The sequence below is a fragment of the Bos mutus genome, chromosome 9, assembly GCF_027580195.1.
Source record: "Bos mutus isolate GX-2022 chromosome 9, NWIPB_WYAK_1.1, whole genome shotgun sequence".
Lineage (NCBI taxonomy): Eukaryota > Metazoa > Chordata > Mammalia > Artiodactyla > Bovidae > Bos > Bos mutus.
In genome coordinates this window covers 52,509,096-52,519,743 of record NC_091625.1, presented here as the reverse complement: position 1 = coordinate 52,519,743, position 10,648 = coordinate 52,509,096, and the positions used below count along the sequence as shown (strand labels likewise).

Here is a 10,648-nt window from a genome sequence, read left to right as displayed (position 1 = left end):
ATAGAATGTGAGCTAGGAAATAAGCAATATGATATTTGTATAATTAAGTGAGGTGTATTTTTTCAACTACCTTCTTCCCATAGAAATATGATAAATAATCATTCTGTGATGATCTGTGAACTCAATATTAACACCCTTAAAAATGCTATTTCAGACCTCTGACTGGCAACTGGGTAATGCATGCTTTTGTGATAATTTTTTGAATGGTCATCATTTAACTCCTATTAATTTATCTTCTTTTCCAAATGCCTTCTTACCAATATTATTTATACTACTAATTCATTCAGTTTTTTTGAATCAATGTAAAATTCAACTTTAATCTCAGTCTTAAATGAAAATGCTTTAATGTAGTTTTTTTTCAGGCCTGGAACTTTTTATTTATGATATCATTAAAAAATCATTTCTCATTTGAGTTAAGTGCTCAATAACTTTTGATGGATGAGTTTCTAGTTGCATTTTTGGTGCACTGGGACAACCCAGAGGGATGGTACAGGAAGGGAGGAGGGAGGAGGGTTCAGGATGGGGAACACGTGTATACCTGTGGCAGATTCATGTTGATATATGGCAAAACCAATACAATATTGTAAAGTTAAAAAATAAAATAAAATAAACAACAATGAAGAATCTAAAAAAAAATAAAAGTACTATGAATATCATTTACTTTTTCATAGGAAAAGTACTATGAAAAAGCTTGCTTAAAACATAACATTGTGCTCGCTTCGGCAGCACAGATACTAAAATTGGAACGATACAGAGAAGATTAGCATGGCCCCTGTGCAAGGATGACATGCAAATTCGTGAAGCATTCCATATTTTTTATAAAACTCCTAGAGGAGAACATAGGCAAAACACTCTCCGACATAAATCACAGCAGGATCCTCTATGACCCACCTCCCAGAATATTGGAAATAAAAGCAAAAATAAACAAATGGGACCTAATTAAACTTAAAAGCTTCTGCACAACAAAGGAAACTATAAGCAAGGTGAAAAGACAGCCTTCAGAATTGGAGAAAATAATAGCAAATGAAGCAACTGACAAACAACTAATCTCAAAAATATACAAGCAACTCCTACAGCTCAATTCCAGAAAAATAAGTGACCTAATCAAAAAATGGGCCAAATAACTAAATAGACATTTCTCCAAAGAAGACATACAGATGGCTAACAAACATGAAAAGATGCTCAACATCACTCATTATCAGAGAAATGCAAATCAAAACCACTATGAGGTACCATTTCACCCCAGTCAGAATGGCTGCGATCCAAAAGTCTACAAGCAATAAATGCTGGAGAGGGTGTGGAGAAAAGGGAACCCTCTTACACTGTTGGTGGGAATGCAAACTAGTATAGCCACTATGGAGAACAGTGTGGAGATTCCTTAAAAAACTGGAAATAGAACTGCCTTATGATCCATCAATCCCACTGCTGGGCATACACACTGAGGAAACCAGAATTGAAAGAGACACGTGTACCCCAGTGTTCATTGCAGCACTGTTTATAACAGCCAGGACATGGAAGCAACCTAGTGTCCATCAGCAGATGAATGGATAAGAAAGCTGTGGTACATATACACAATGGAGTATTACTCAGCCATTAAAAAGAATACATTTGAATCAGTTCTAATGAGGTGGATGAAACTGGAGCCTATTATACAGAGTGAAGTAAGCCAGAAAGAAAAACACCAATACAGTATACTAACGTATATATATGGAATTTAGAAAGATGGTAACAATCACCCTGTATACGAGACAGCAAAAGAGACACTGATGTATAGAACAGTCTTATGGACTCTGTGGGAGAGGGAGAGGGTGGGAAGATTTGGGAGAATGGCATTGAAACATGTATAATATCATATATGAAACCAGTCGCCAGTCCAGGTTCGATACATGATACTGGATGCTTGGGGCTGGTGCACTGGGACGACCCAGAGGGATGGTATGGGGAGGGAGGAGGGGGGAGGGTTCAGGATGGGGAACACATGTATACCTGTGGCGGATTCATTTTGATATATGGCAAAACCAATACAATATTGTAAAGTTAAAAAAATAAAATAAAATAAAAAAAAAAAAAAAAAACCCATAACATTAAAAAAATGAAGATCATCGCATCTGGTCCCATCACTTCCTGACAAAGATGGGGAAACAATGCAAACAGTGACAAGACTTTATTTTCTTGGGCTCCAAAATCACTGCCTATGGTGACTTCAGCTAGGAAATTAAAAAATACTTGCTCCTTGGAAGAAAAGCTATGACAAACCTAAAGAGCATATTAAAAAGCAGAGACATTACTTTGCCAACAAAGGTCTATCTAGTCAAAGCTGTGTTTTTTCCCAGTAGTCCTGTATGGATGTGAGAATTGGAGTATAAAGAAAGCTGAGCACTGAAGAATTGATATTTTTGAACTGTGGTGTTGGAGAAGGCTCTTGAGAGTCCCTTGGACTGCAAGGAGATCCAACCAGTCAGTCCTAAAGGAAATCAGTCCTGAGTATTCACTGGAAAGACTGATGCTGAAGCTCCAATATTTTGGCCACCTGATGTGAAGGAGTGATTCATTGGAAAAGACCCTGATGCTGGCAAAGATTGAAGGCAGGAGGAGAAGGGTACAACAGAGGATGAGAAGGTTGGATGGCATCACCGACTCGATGGACATGAGTCAGAGCAAGCTCTGGGAGTTGGTGATGGATTGATGTGCTGCAGTCCATGGGGTTGCAGAGTTAGAACCGACTGAGTGACTGAATTGAACTGAACTGATGAGAGGCATTATAATAAATCTAATATAGTAATATGTATACTTAATTTTATGAAATTTAAATGCCTATCCACATTTTTGTCTGTTTGTTTTGTTGTTGTTGTTGTTCAGTCTCTCAGTCATATCCAGCATTGTGACTCCACGGACTGCAGAATGCCAGTCTTCCCTGTCCTTTACCATCACCCAGTGTTTGCTCAAACTCATGTCCATTGAGTCAATGATACCATCCAGCCATCTCATCCTCTACTGTACCCTTCTCCTGTCTTCAATATTTCCCAGCATCAGAGTCTTTTCTAATGAGTTGGCTCTTCACATCAGGTGGCCAAAGTGTTGGGGCTTCATCTTTAGCGTCAATCCTTCTGATGAATATTCAGGGTTGATTTCATTAGGATTGACTGGTTTGATCTCCTTGCTTGTCCAAGGGACTCGCAAGAGTCTTCTCCAGCACCACAGTTTGAAAGCATTAATTCTTCTGTGTTCAGCCTTTTTGTGGTCCAACTCTCACATCCATACATGACTACTGGAAAAACCATAGCTTTGACTACATAGATCTTTGTTGGCAAAGTGGTATCTCTGCTTTTCAATACACTATCTAGGTTTGTCATAGCTTTTCTTCCAAGGAGTAAGTGTCTTTTCATTTCATGGTTGCAGTCACCATCGGCAGTTATTTTGGAGCCCAAGAAAATGAAGTCTGTCACCATTTCCATTGTTTCCCCATCTATTTGCCATGAAGTGATAACTAATTAACTAACCAACTGATGGGACCGGATGCCATGATCTTTGTTTTTTGAATGTTGAGTTTTAAGCCAGCTTTTTCATTCTCTTTTTCACCTTCATCAGGAGGCTCTTTAGTTCTTTCTTTCTGCCATTAGGGTTGGTGTCATCTGCACATCTGAGGTTATTAATATTTCTCCCGGCGATCTTGATTCCAGTTTGAACTTCAGCCAGCCAGCATTTCACATGATGTACTCTGCATATAAGTTAAATAAGCAGAGTGACAATATACAGCCTTGTTGTACTCCTTTCCCAATTTTGAACCAGTTGGTGGTTCCATGTCCAGTTCTAACTGTTGCTTTTTGACCTGCATACAGGTTTCTTAGGAGGCAGGTCAGGTGGTCTGGTATTCCCATCTCTTTCAGAATTTTTCCAGTTTGTTGTGATCCACCCAGTCGAAGGCATTAATATAGTCAATGAAGCAGAAGTAGATGTTTTTCTGGAATTCTCTTGCTTTTTCTATGATCCAGTGGATGTTGGCAATTTGATCTCTGATTCCTCTGTCTTTTCTAAATCCAGCTTGACATCTGAAAGTTCTCGGTTCGCATACTGTTGAAGCCTAGCTTGAAGAATTTTGTGCATTACCTTACTAGCATGTGAAATGAGTGAATTGTGCAATTTGAACATTCTTAGGCATTGCCCTTCTTTGGGACTGGAATGAAAATTGATCTTTTCCAGTCCTGTAGCCACTGCTGAGTTTTCCAAATTTGCTGGTGTATTGAGTGTAGCATTTTAACAGCATCCACACTTAGAGACAAAATTTAATGGATGGGGTTCAAGTGGAAATTTTCTCATGAATAGTTCCTGCTTGAGCGGCACCCAATACACTTCCTAAAATCAAATAAAAGGAAATATATCAGATGCTGTTCAGCATAAATATTGAAATAGACAATACAGATATAAATTTTGTCCAACATGTAAGTTGACTTAATTTATTACATTTCAATAAATCCTCAAGTATAAAAAGTATCATTCATTTAAAAATGGTTGCTAATTTTCCTGACTTTTTATGTTTAAAGCTAAAAGAGATAAGCTTCGATTCTATTCATAAAAGTGTGTTTTTTGATGGGTTTTGTATGCTTTTTTGTATCTCAGATCATTTTAGTTTCCATAGAAAATGTACTGATGGCACCAAATGTTATAATTTGAGTCACCTGGCAAGTCTATGCCTGTTGACTATGAATATCACTTAAATTTTGCTTAAAGGGACATGATGTGTTTGTTTTTCTTCCTAAACCCTAATTTATAGAAAAGCATGGTGACTTAATTTCTAAAGTGATCACTTAGGGCTATAGATTCTGAGTATAAATCAGAAAATAACATGATTAGTCTTCTAAGGTTATAGCATCACCATTCATCTGTAAATCAGATAGTTTGGGAGATTATGTTCCGTCATAGACTTAACATTTTCTGTTCATCATCTTCTTTATTATATATTTGTTTGTGTACTATTGAGTGAACAAATTGCTGAGACCAAATTAAGATAAGGTGTATAATAATATATTTCTAATTTAATAATAATAATAACAATTGTAACAGCCGACCTTGAGTGCCTATTGAATGCTAGCATTGTTCTAAGCACTTTATAGGTATTAAATTACTGATGCTCTGAAACAATATAATGAAGTAGAAACTATTGTTATCTCCAGTTTACAGTTAAGAAAACTGAGTCTTAGAGAGATTAGATGATTTGTCTAAATTCACAGAGCTGCTAAATAGTAGAGCTGTTTGTGTCTGAGTCTATTTTCATTTTGTTTTGTTTTTACTTTATATTTTAGATTCCATGTATAAGTGAGATCATGCAGTATTTGTCTTTGTCTCACTTATTTTACTTAGCGTAATATTCTGTGGATTCAACAATGTTGTCACAAATAGTGATATTTCATTTTATTTCGTGTTTTATGGCTGGATAATTTTCCAGCGTGGGCTTCCCTGGTGGCTTGGATGGCAAAGAATCTACTGGCAATGAAGGGGACCCAGGTTTCATCCCTGGGTTGGGAAGATCCCCTGAAGGAAATGGCTACCACTCCAGTATTCTTGCCCAGAGAATTTCATGGACAGAGAAGCCTGGCAGGATATAGTCCTTGGGGTCACAAAGAATAGGACATGACTGAGTGACTAACACTTTCACTTTCACAATATTCCAATATATGTGCACTCTATCTTCTTCATCCTTTGATCTGTTGATGAGACCCTTGGTTGCTTCAATATCTTGGCTATTGTAAATAATGCTTCAGTGAACACTGGAGTGCATATATCTTTTCACATTAATGTATGGTAGAATTTAAAATAAAGCCATTTAGGTCTAGATTGTTTTTGAGATTAGGTTTTACATTACTAATGTAATTTTATTTTTATAGGTCTATTCAGATTGTGTATTTCTTCTTGGAGGGATAGAGAAAAGTGCATCTAATGCATCTAGCCAGAATTGGAAGTACTGTATGCCAACTTGTAACTATTATTTACTTTTTTCTCTTTATAATGGAAATTCAAAGATGTGTACAAATAAGGAGAAGATAGCGTAATGAACTTCATGTAGATATCATAGAGCTTCAACAGTGTTCAATATTCTGCTTTTGTGGTTTCAATGTTTTTCCTTCCAAGATACTTTTTTGGGAAGGTTCAGATAATATAAATCAAATTTTATTTAATTCTAAGTTTTGTATGATAGTCGTTGGCTCTTCATTAAATTGTTACTTTATATTTCTTTGTACAAAGATTCATTTTTTTCTTCCTTGAGATGTTTGTATAGGTTATTAATTGAAACTGATTGCACACACATATAATATTCTGAGCTACTAAAATGCTGTCAAATGTGTTTATTGGATGTGGCATGATGAGACTTTGTTGACTTCAAATAAATGTGGTTAATTAAATGCTAACTCTAATTTTTAAAATGCAGAAATGAACATTTTGTCATTATTTAAATAACTCAGAACATTGGTTTGGGGAAGACTTTAATGTAGAATTATGAACTTGAATTCATGAATTATCTGCTTATGTCTTGGTGTTAGACTTTAAAATGAATGCAAAATTTAAAAATTTGCCTGGCTAGCAAAATTTGAGGCAACTATGTCCTGTTCTAAGCAATAATTTTGGTATGTTGCTAATTTATTGTAAGATACATAATTTAGTTTTTAGAATCTGAAATGCAAAAGCTGATTCAACAGAAGTCTAACACTCTGAAGAGTAATAACCATGAAACATGGCTCTCTTCTGCCACTGATCTCACTGTGGAGACTTGGTGTAGACTCAAAATCCTGCACTGTTTTCTGTTCTCCAGAAGAGAAAATACTAAGCATCTTAGTTTGAAAATAAGTAAGAACAAAAAGTGTTACATATCTAGTATAAGGCATAATCCCTTAGAGTAAGTATAAATGACAGTTTGTCCAAATTAAGTCCAAAGTCTCTAGTGGTATCTGAACTCTATTTATCCCAACAATAATGAGAATTTTGTGTGTGTGCCAGGAGTTGTGAAACTAGCATTTTAGAAGAGTTAACAAACTAGTCCACTGCCCTGAAGATTTTTCATCTAAAAATACAAATATAGAACATGTGTGTGATTTAATGGAGGAGTACTCTAACCTCTGCTTATTCTTGCTTTGTCACTTTGTCCTTCCCTTAAAGTTATGTATTATAGAAGATTAGAGGTGCAGACTTTTTTTTTTTTTTGAAATCTTATCTAGACTAAAATATAAAAAAAATGGGTTAATAGAGTTCTGATAGTATCAGTTCAGTTCAGTCGTTTAGTTGTGTCCGACTCTTTGTGACCCCCTGAACTGCAGCACCCCAGGCCTCCCTGTCCATCACCAACTCCCGGAGTTTACCCAAACTCATGTCCATTGAGTCAGTGATGCCATCTAACCATCTCATCCTCTGTTGTCCCCTTTTCCTCCTGACTTCAATCTTTCCCAACATCAGGGTATTTTCAAATGAGTTAGCTCTTCGTATCAGGTGGCCAAAGAATTAAAGTTTCAGCTTCAACATCAGTCCTACCAAAGAACACCCAGGACTGATTTCCTTTAGGATGGACCGGTTGGATCTCCTTGCAGTCCAAGGGACTCTCAAGAGTCCTCTCCAACATTACAGTTCAAAAGCATCAATTCTTCCGTGCTCAGCTTTCTTTATAGTCCAACTCTCACATCCATACATGACCACTGAAAAACCATAGCCTTGACTAGACGGACCTTTGTTGACAAAGTAATATCTCTGCTTTTTATTATGCTGTCTAGGTTGGTCATAACTTTCCTTCCAAGGAGTAAGCGTCTTTTAATTTCATGGCTGCAATCACCATCTGCAGTGATTTTTGGAGCCCAGAAAAGTAAAGTCAGCCACTGTTTCCACAGTTTCCCCATCTATTTCCCAGGAAGTGATGGGACCAGATGCCATGATCTTAGTTTTCTGAATGTTGAGCTTTAAGCCAACTTTTTTCACTCTCCTCTTTTACTTTCATCAAGAAGCTCTTTAGTTCTTCTTTGCTTTCTGACATAAGGGTGGTGTCATCTGCATATGTGAGGTTATTGATATTTCTCCTGGCAATCTTGATTCCAGCTTGTGCTTCATCCAGCCCAGTGTTTCTCATGATGTACTCTGCATAGAATTTAAATAAGCAGGGTCACAGTATACAGCCTTGACGTACTCCTTTTCCTATTTGGAACCAGTCTGTTGTTCCATGTCCAGTTCTAACTGTTGCTTCCTGACCTGCATACAGGTTTCTCAAGAGGCAGTTCAGCTGGTCTGGTATTCCCATTTTTTTCAAAAATTTCCAGTTTATTGTGATCCACACAGTTAAAGGCTTTGGCATAGTCAGTAAAGCAGAAATAGATGTTTTTCTGGAACTCTCTTGCTTTTTCCATGATCCAGCAGATGTTGGCAATTTGATCTCTGGTTCCTCTGCCTTTTCTAAAACCAACTTGAATAAGATTGTTGAAATAACTGAAGAGTTTCTCTTCTTCCTTAATCTGTATCATAATACCTATTATAGCTATCTTCTATCTTCTGTAGTTTCATAAGTAGCTTTTAGTTCTTGGAGTTATTTAAGTTAGATATTCCTGCTTATTTTTCTTCATAGTCTTCTGTGTTACATCCGTATATATTGTTATTGTGGTATTGTGCTTAGTTGCTCAGTCGTGTCGGACTCTTTTGTGACCCCGTGGACTCTAGCCGACCAGGTTCCTCGATCCATTGGGATTCTCCAGGCAAGAATACTGGAGTGGGTTGCCATGCCCTTTTCCATGGGATCTTCCCAACCTAGTCATCGAATCCAGGTCTCCTGCAAAGCAGGCAGATTCTTTACCATCGGAACCACCAGGGAAGCCCGTCAGTATGTATAGTCTGGTTTATTGTACAAGAGGAAAAGCTCATTTCCTTAATGATATTGGCAAACAGTCTGGAACCTAGAGGCTATGTCAGTATCTTTGGATTCTTGACATATAAGCCCAGAGATGGGCTTATGATGGACTTTTAGTCTCATGTAGGTTTTTAAATTTAGATAGGATGATTTGAAGTGAAAGAGAGGAGGGGCAAATGGTTACTGGGATAGGTATAAGAAACAGAGAATGCAGTGAGAAAAGAGTGAGGTTAAAAAGGTCAGAGACAGAATTAACTGGGAAGACAAACCATGATGCTTAAAAAAAAAGAAAAAGATCCGACTCAATGTCTGCACTTTATAAATTTCATGGGTCTTCCGTAGTAGCTCAGCTGGTAAACAATCTGCCTGCATTGCAGGAGGCCCTGGTTTGATCCCTGGGTTCGCAAAATATTCTGGAGAAGGAATAGGCTACCCAGCCCAGTTTTCTTAGGCTTCCCTGGTGGCTCAGACATAAAGAATCTGCCTACTGTATGGGAGACCTGGGTCAGTCCCTGGGTTGGTTAGAGCCCCAGGAGAAGGGAGCAGCTACCCACACCAGTATAGGGCTTCCCTTGTAGCTCAGTCAGTAAAAAACTTGTTTTCAATAATCTTTCATCTCCAAACAAAACAAAGCACAAATGCCCTAAAATGAACATTCTTTTCAGTGAATTTTTCACTATCAACTGAAGTTGTCTCCCAACTGAACACCTATGTTGTAAATAATAGATATAAATATAGTTTAAATACGAGTTAAAGTCAGCCTCCCAGAGTCTCACTCTGTAGGATCAATGGGAGAGTCCTTCTGAGATCTTTCTCTCCTTGCTAAAACTTCTGTTTTTGCTGTCTCCTCTCTTGTGAGCAGGAATTCAATGGGTTTCTTGTGCCCTCTCCCTGCTCCCAATTGTAGCATCTAGAGCACAGCAGAGAAACAGTGCCTATAAATAAGTAGTGGCCAAATCAAGCTTTTGACCTGATTAAGAAAGTATACTGATGTACTTAATAAGAGAAGGAAGCCATATTTTTCTTTAACCTCTATAATTAATAGCTAAAGTAAATTGGTTTTGCCTTTCATCCTTTCTATTCTTGACTTTCTGTTGAATCTCAAGTAGAACAAAGCCTGCTATGCTTTCATGGGACTTTAAGCTAAAAGGAAAAACATAATTGAAAGGAATATTGTGTGGAAAGTTATTCATCATTACTTTTGGAAACCTCAGATGACTTGACTGATTCAACAGAATTTTCTTTCAGTATTATCTTATTCACAAGGGCTAACAGAATCTTCTCTAGTATCCCAAAATGATTGAACCATGTGTAACCAAGGGACAGCTGTATGCCATGGCAAGCAATAATTGAGTGTTAGCACAGGAGCAACACTTGGTGGCCCTGGGGAGACAAATTTGAGTATGTCCCATATCCATATCCTTAAAGACCTCACAACATAGTTGGAAAAAAGATGTCAAAAAAATAAGTGCCAGAGACTTCCCTGGTGGTCCACACTTCCAATGCAGGACACCCGGGTTCTATCTCTTGTCAGGGAGCTAGATCCCACATGCCACAACTAAAGATCCTATATGCTACAACTAAGACTCAGTGCAGCCGAATAAATAAGACAAAATATAAAAAAAACAAGTGCCAGATTAATGGAAGAAGAGTCAAGTGAAGTAGGACTGCATGGGGAGAGCTATCGCTTCTGTTTAGAAAGGCAGGGTATGGTTTGCAGTGTCCATACATTAGAACTGGACAATAAAGAGATGGGAGATGGTGATTCCAATGGAA

General features: G+C 37.5%; 1 non-coding gene across 1 annotated transcript; it reads left to right on the top strand.

The window, feature by feature from the left end:
- Nucleotides 1-710: 710 nt before the first annotated feature.
- LOC138989277 (U6 spliceosomal RNA) lies at nucleotides 711-817 on the top strand. The gene has a single exon (XR_011465516.1). It is a non-coding gene; the product is annotated as a U6 spliceosomal RNA (small nuclear RNA).
- The last annotated feature ends 9,831 nt before the right edge of the window (nucleotides 818-10,648 follow it).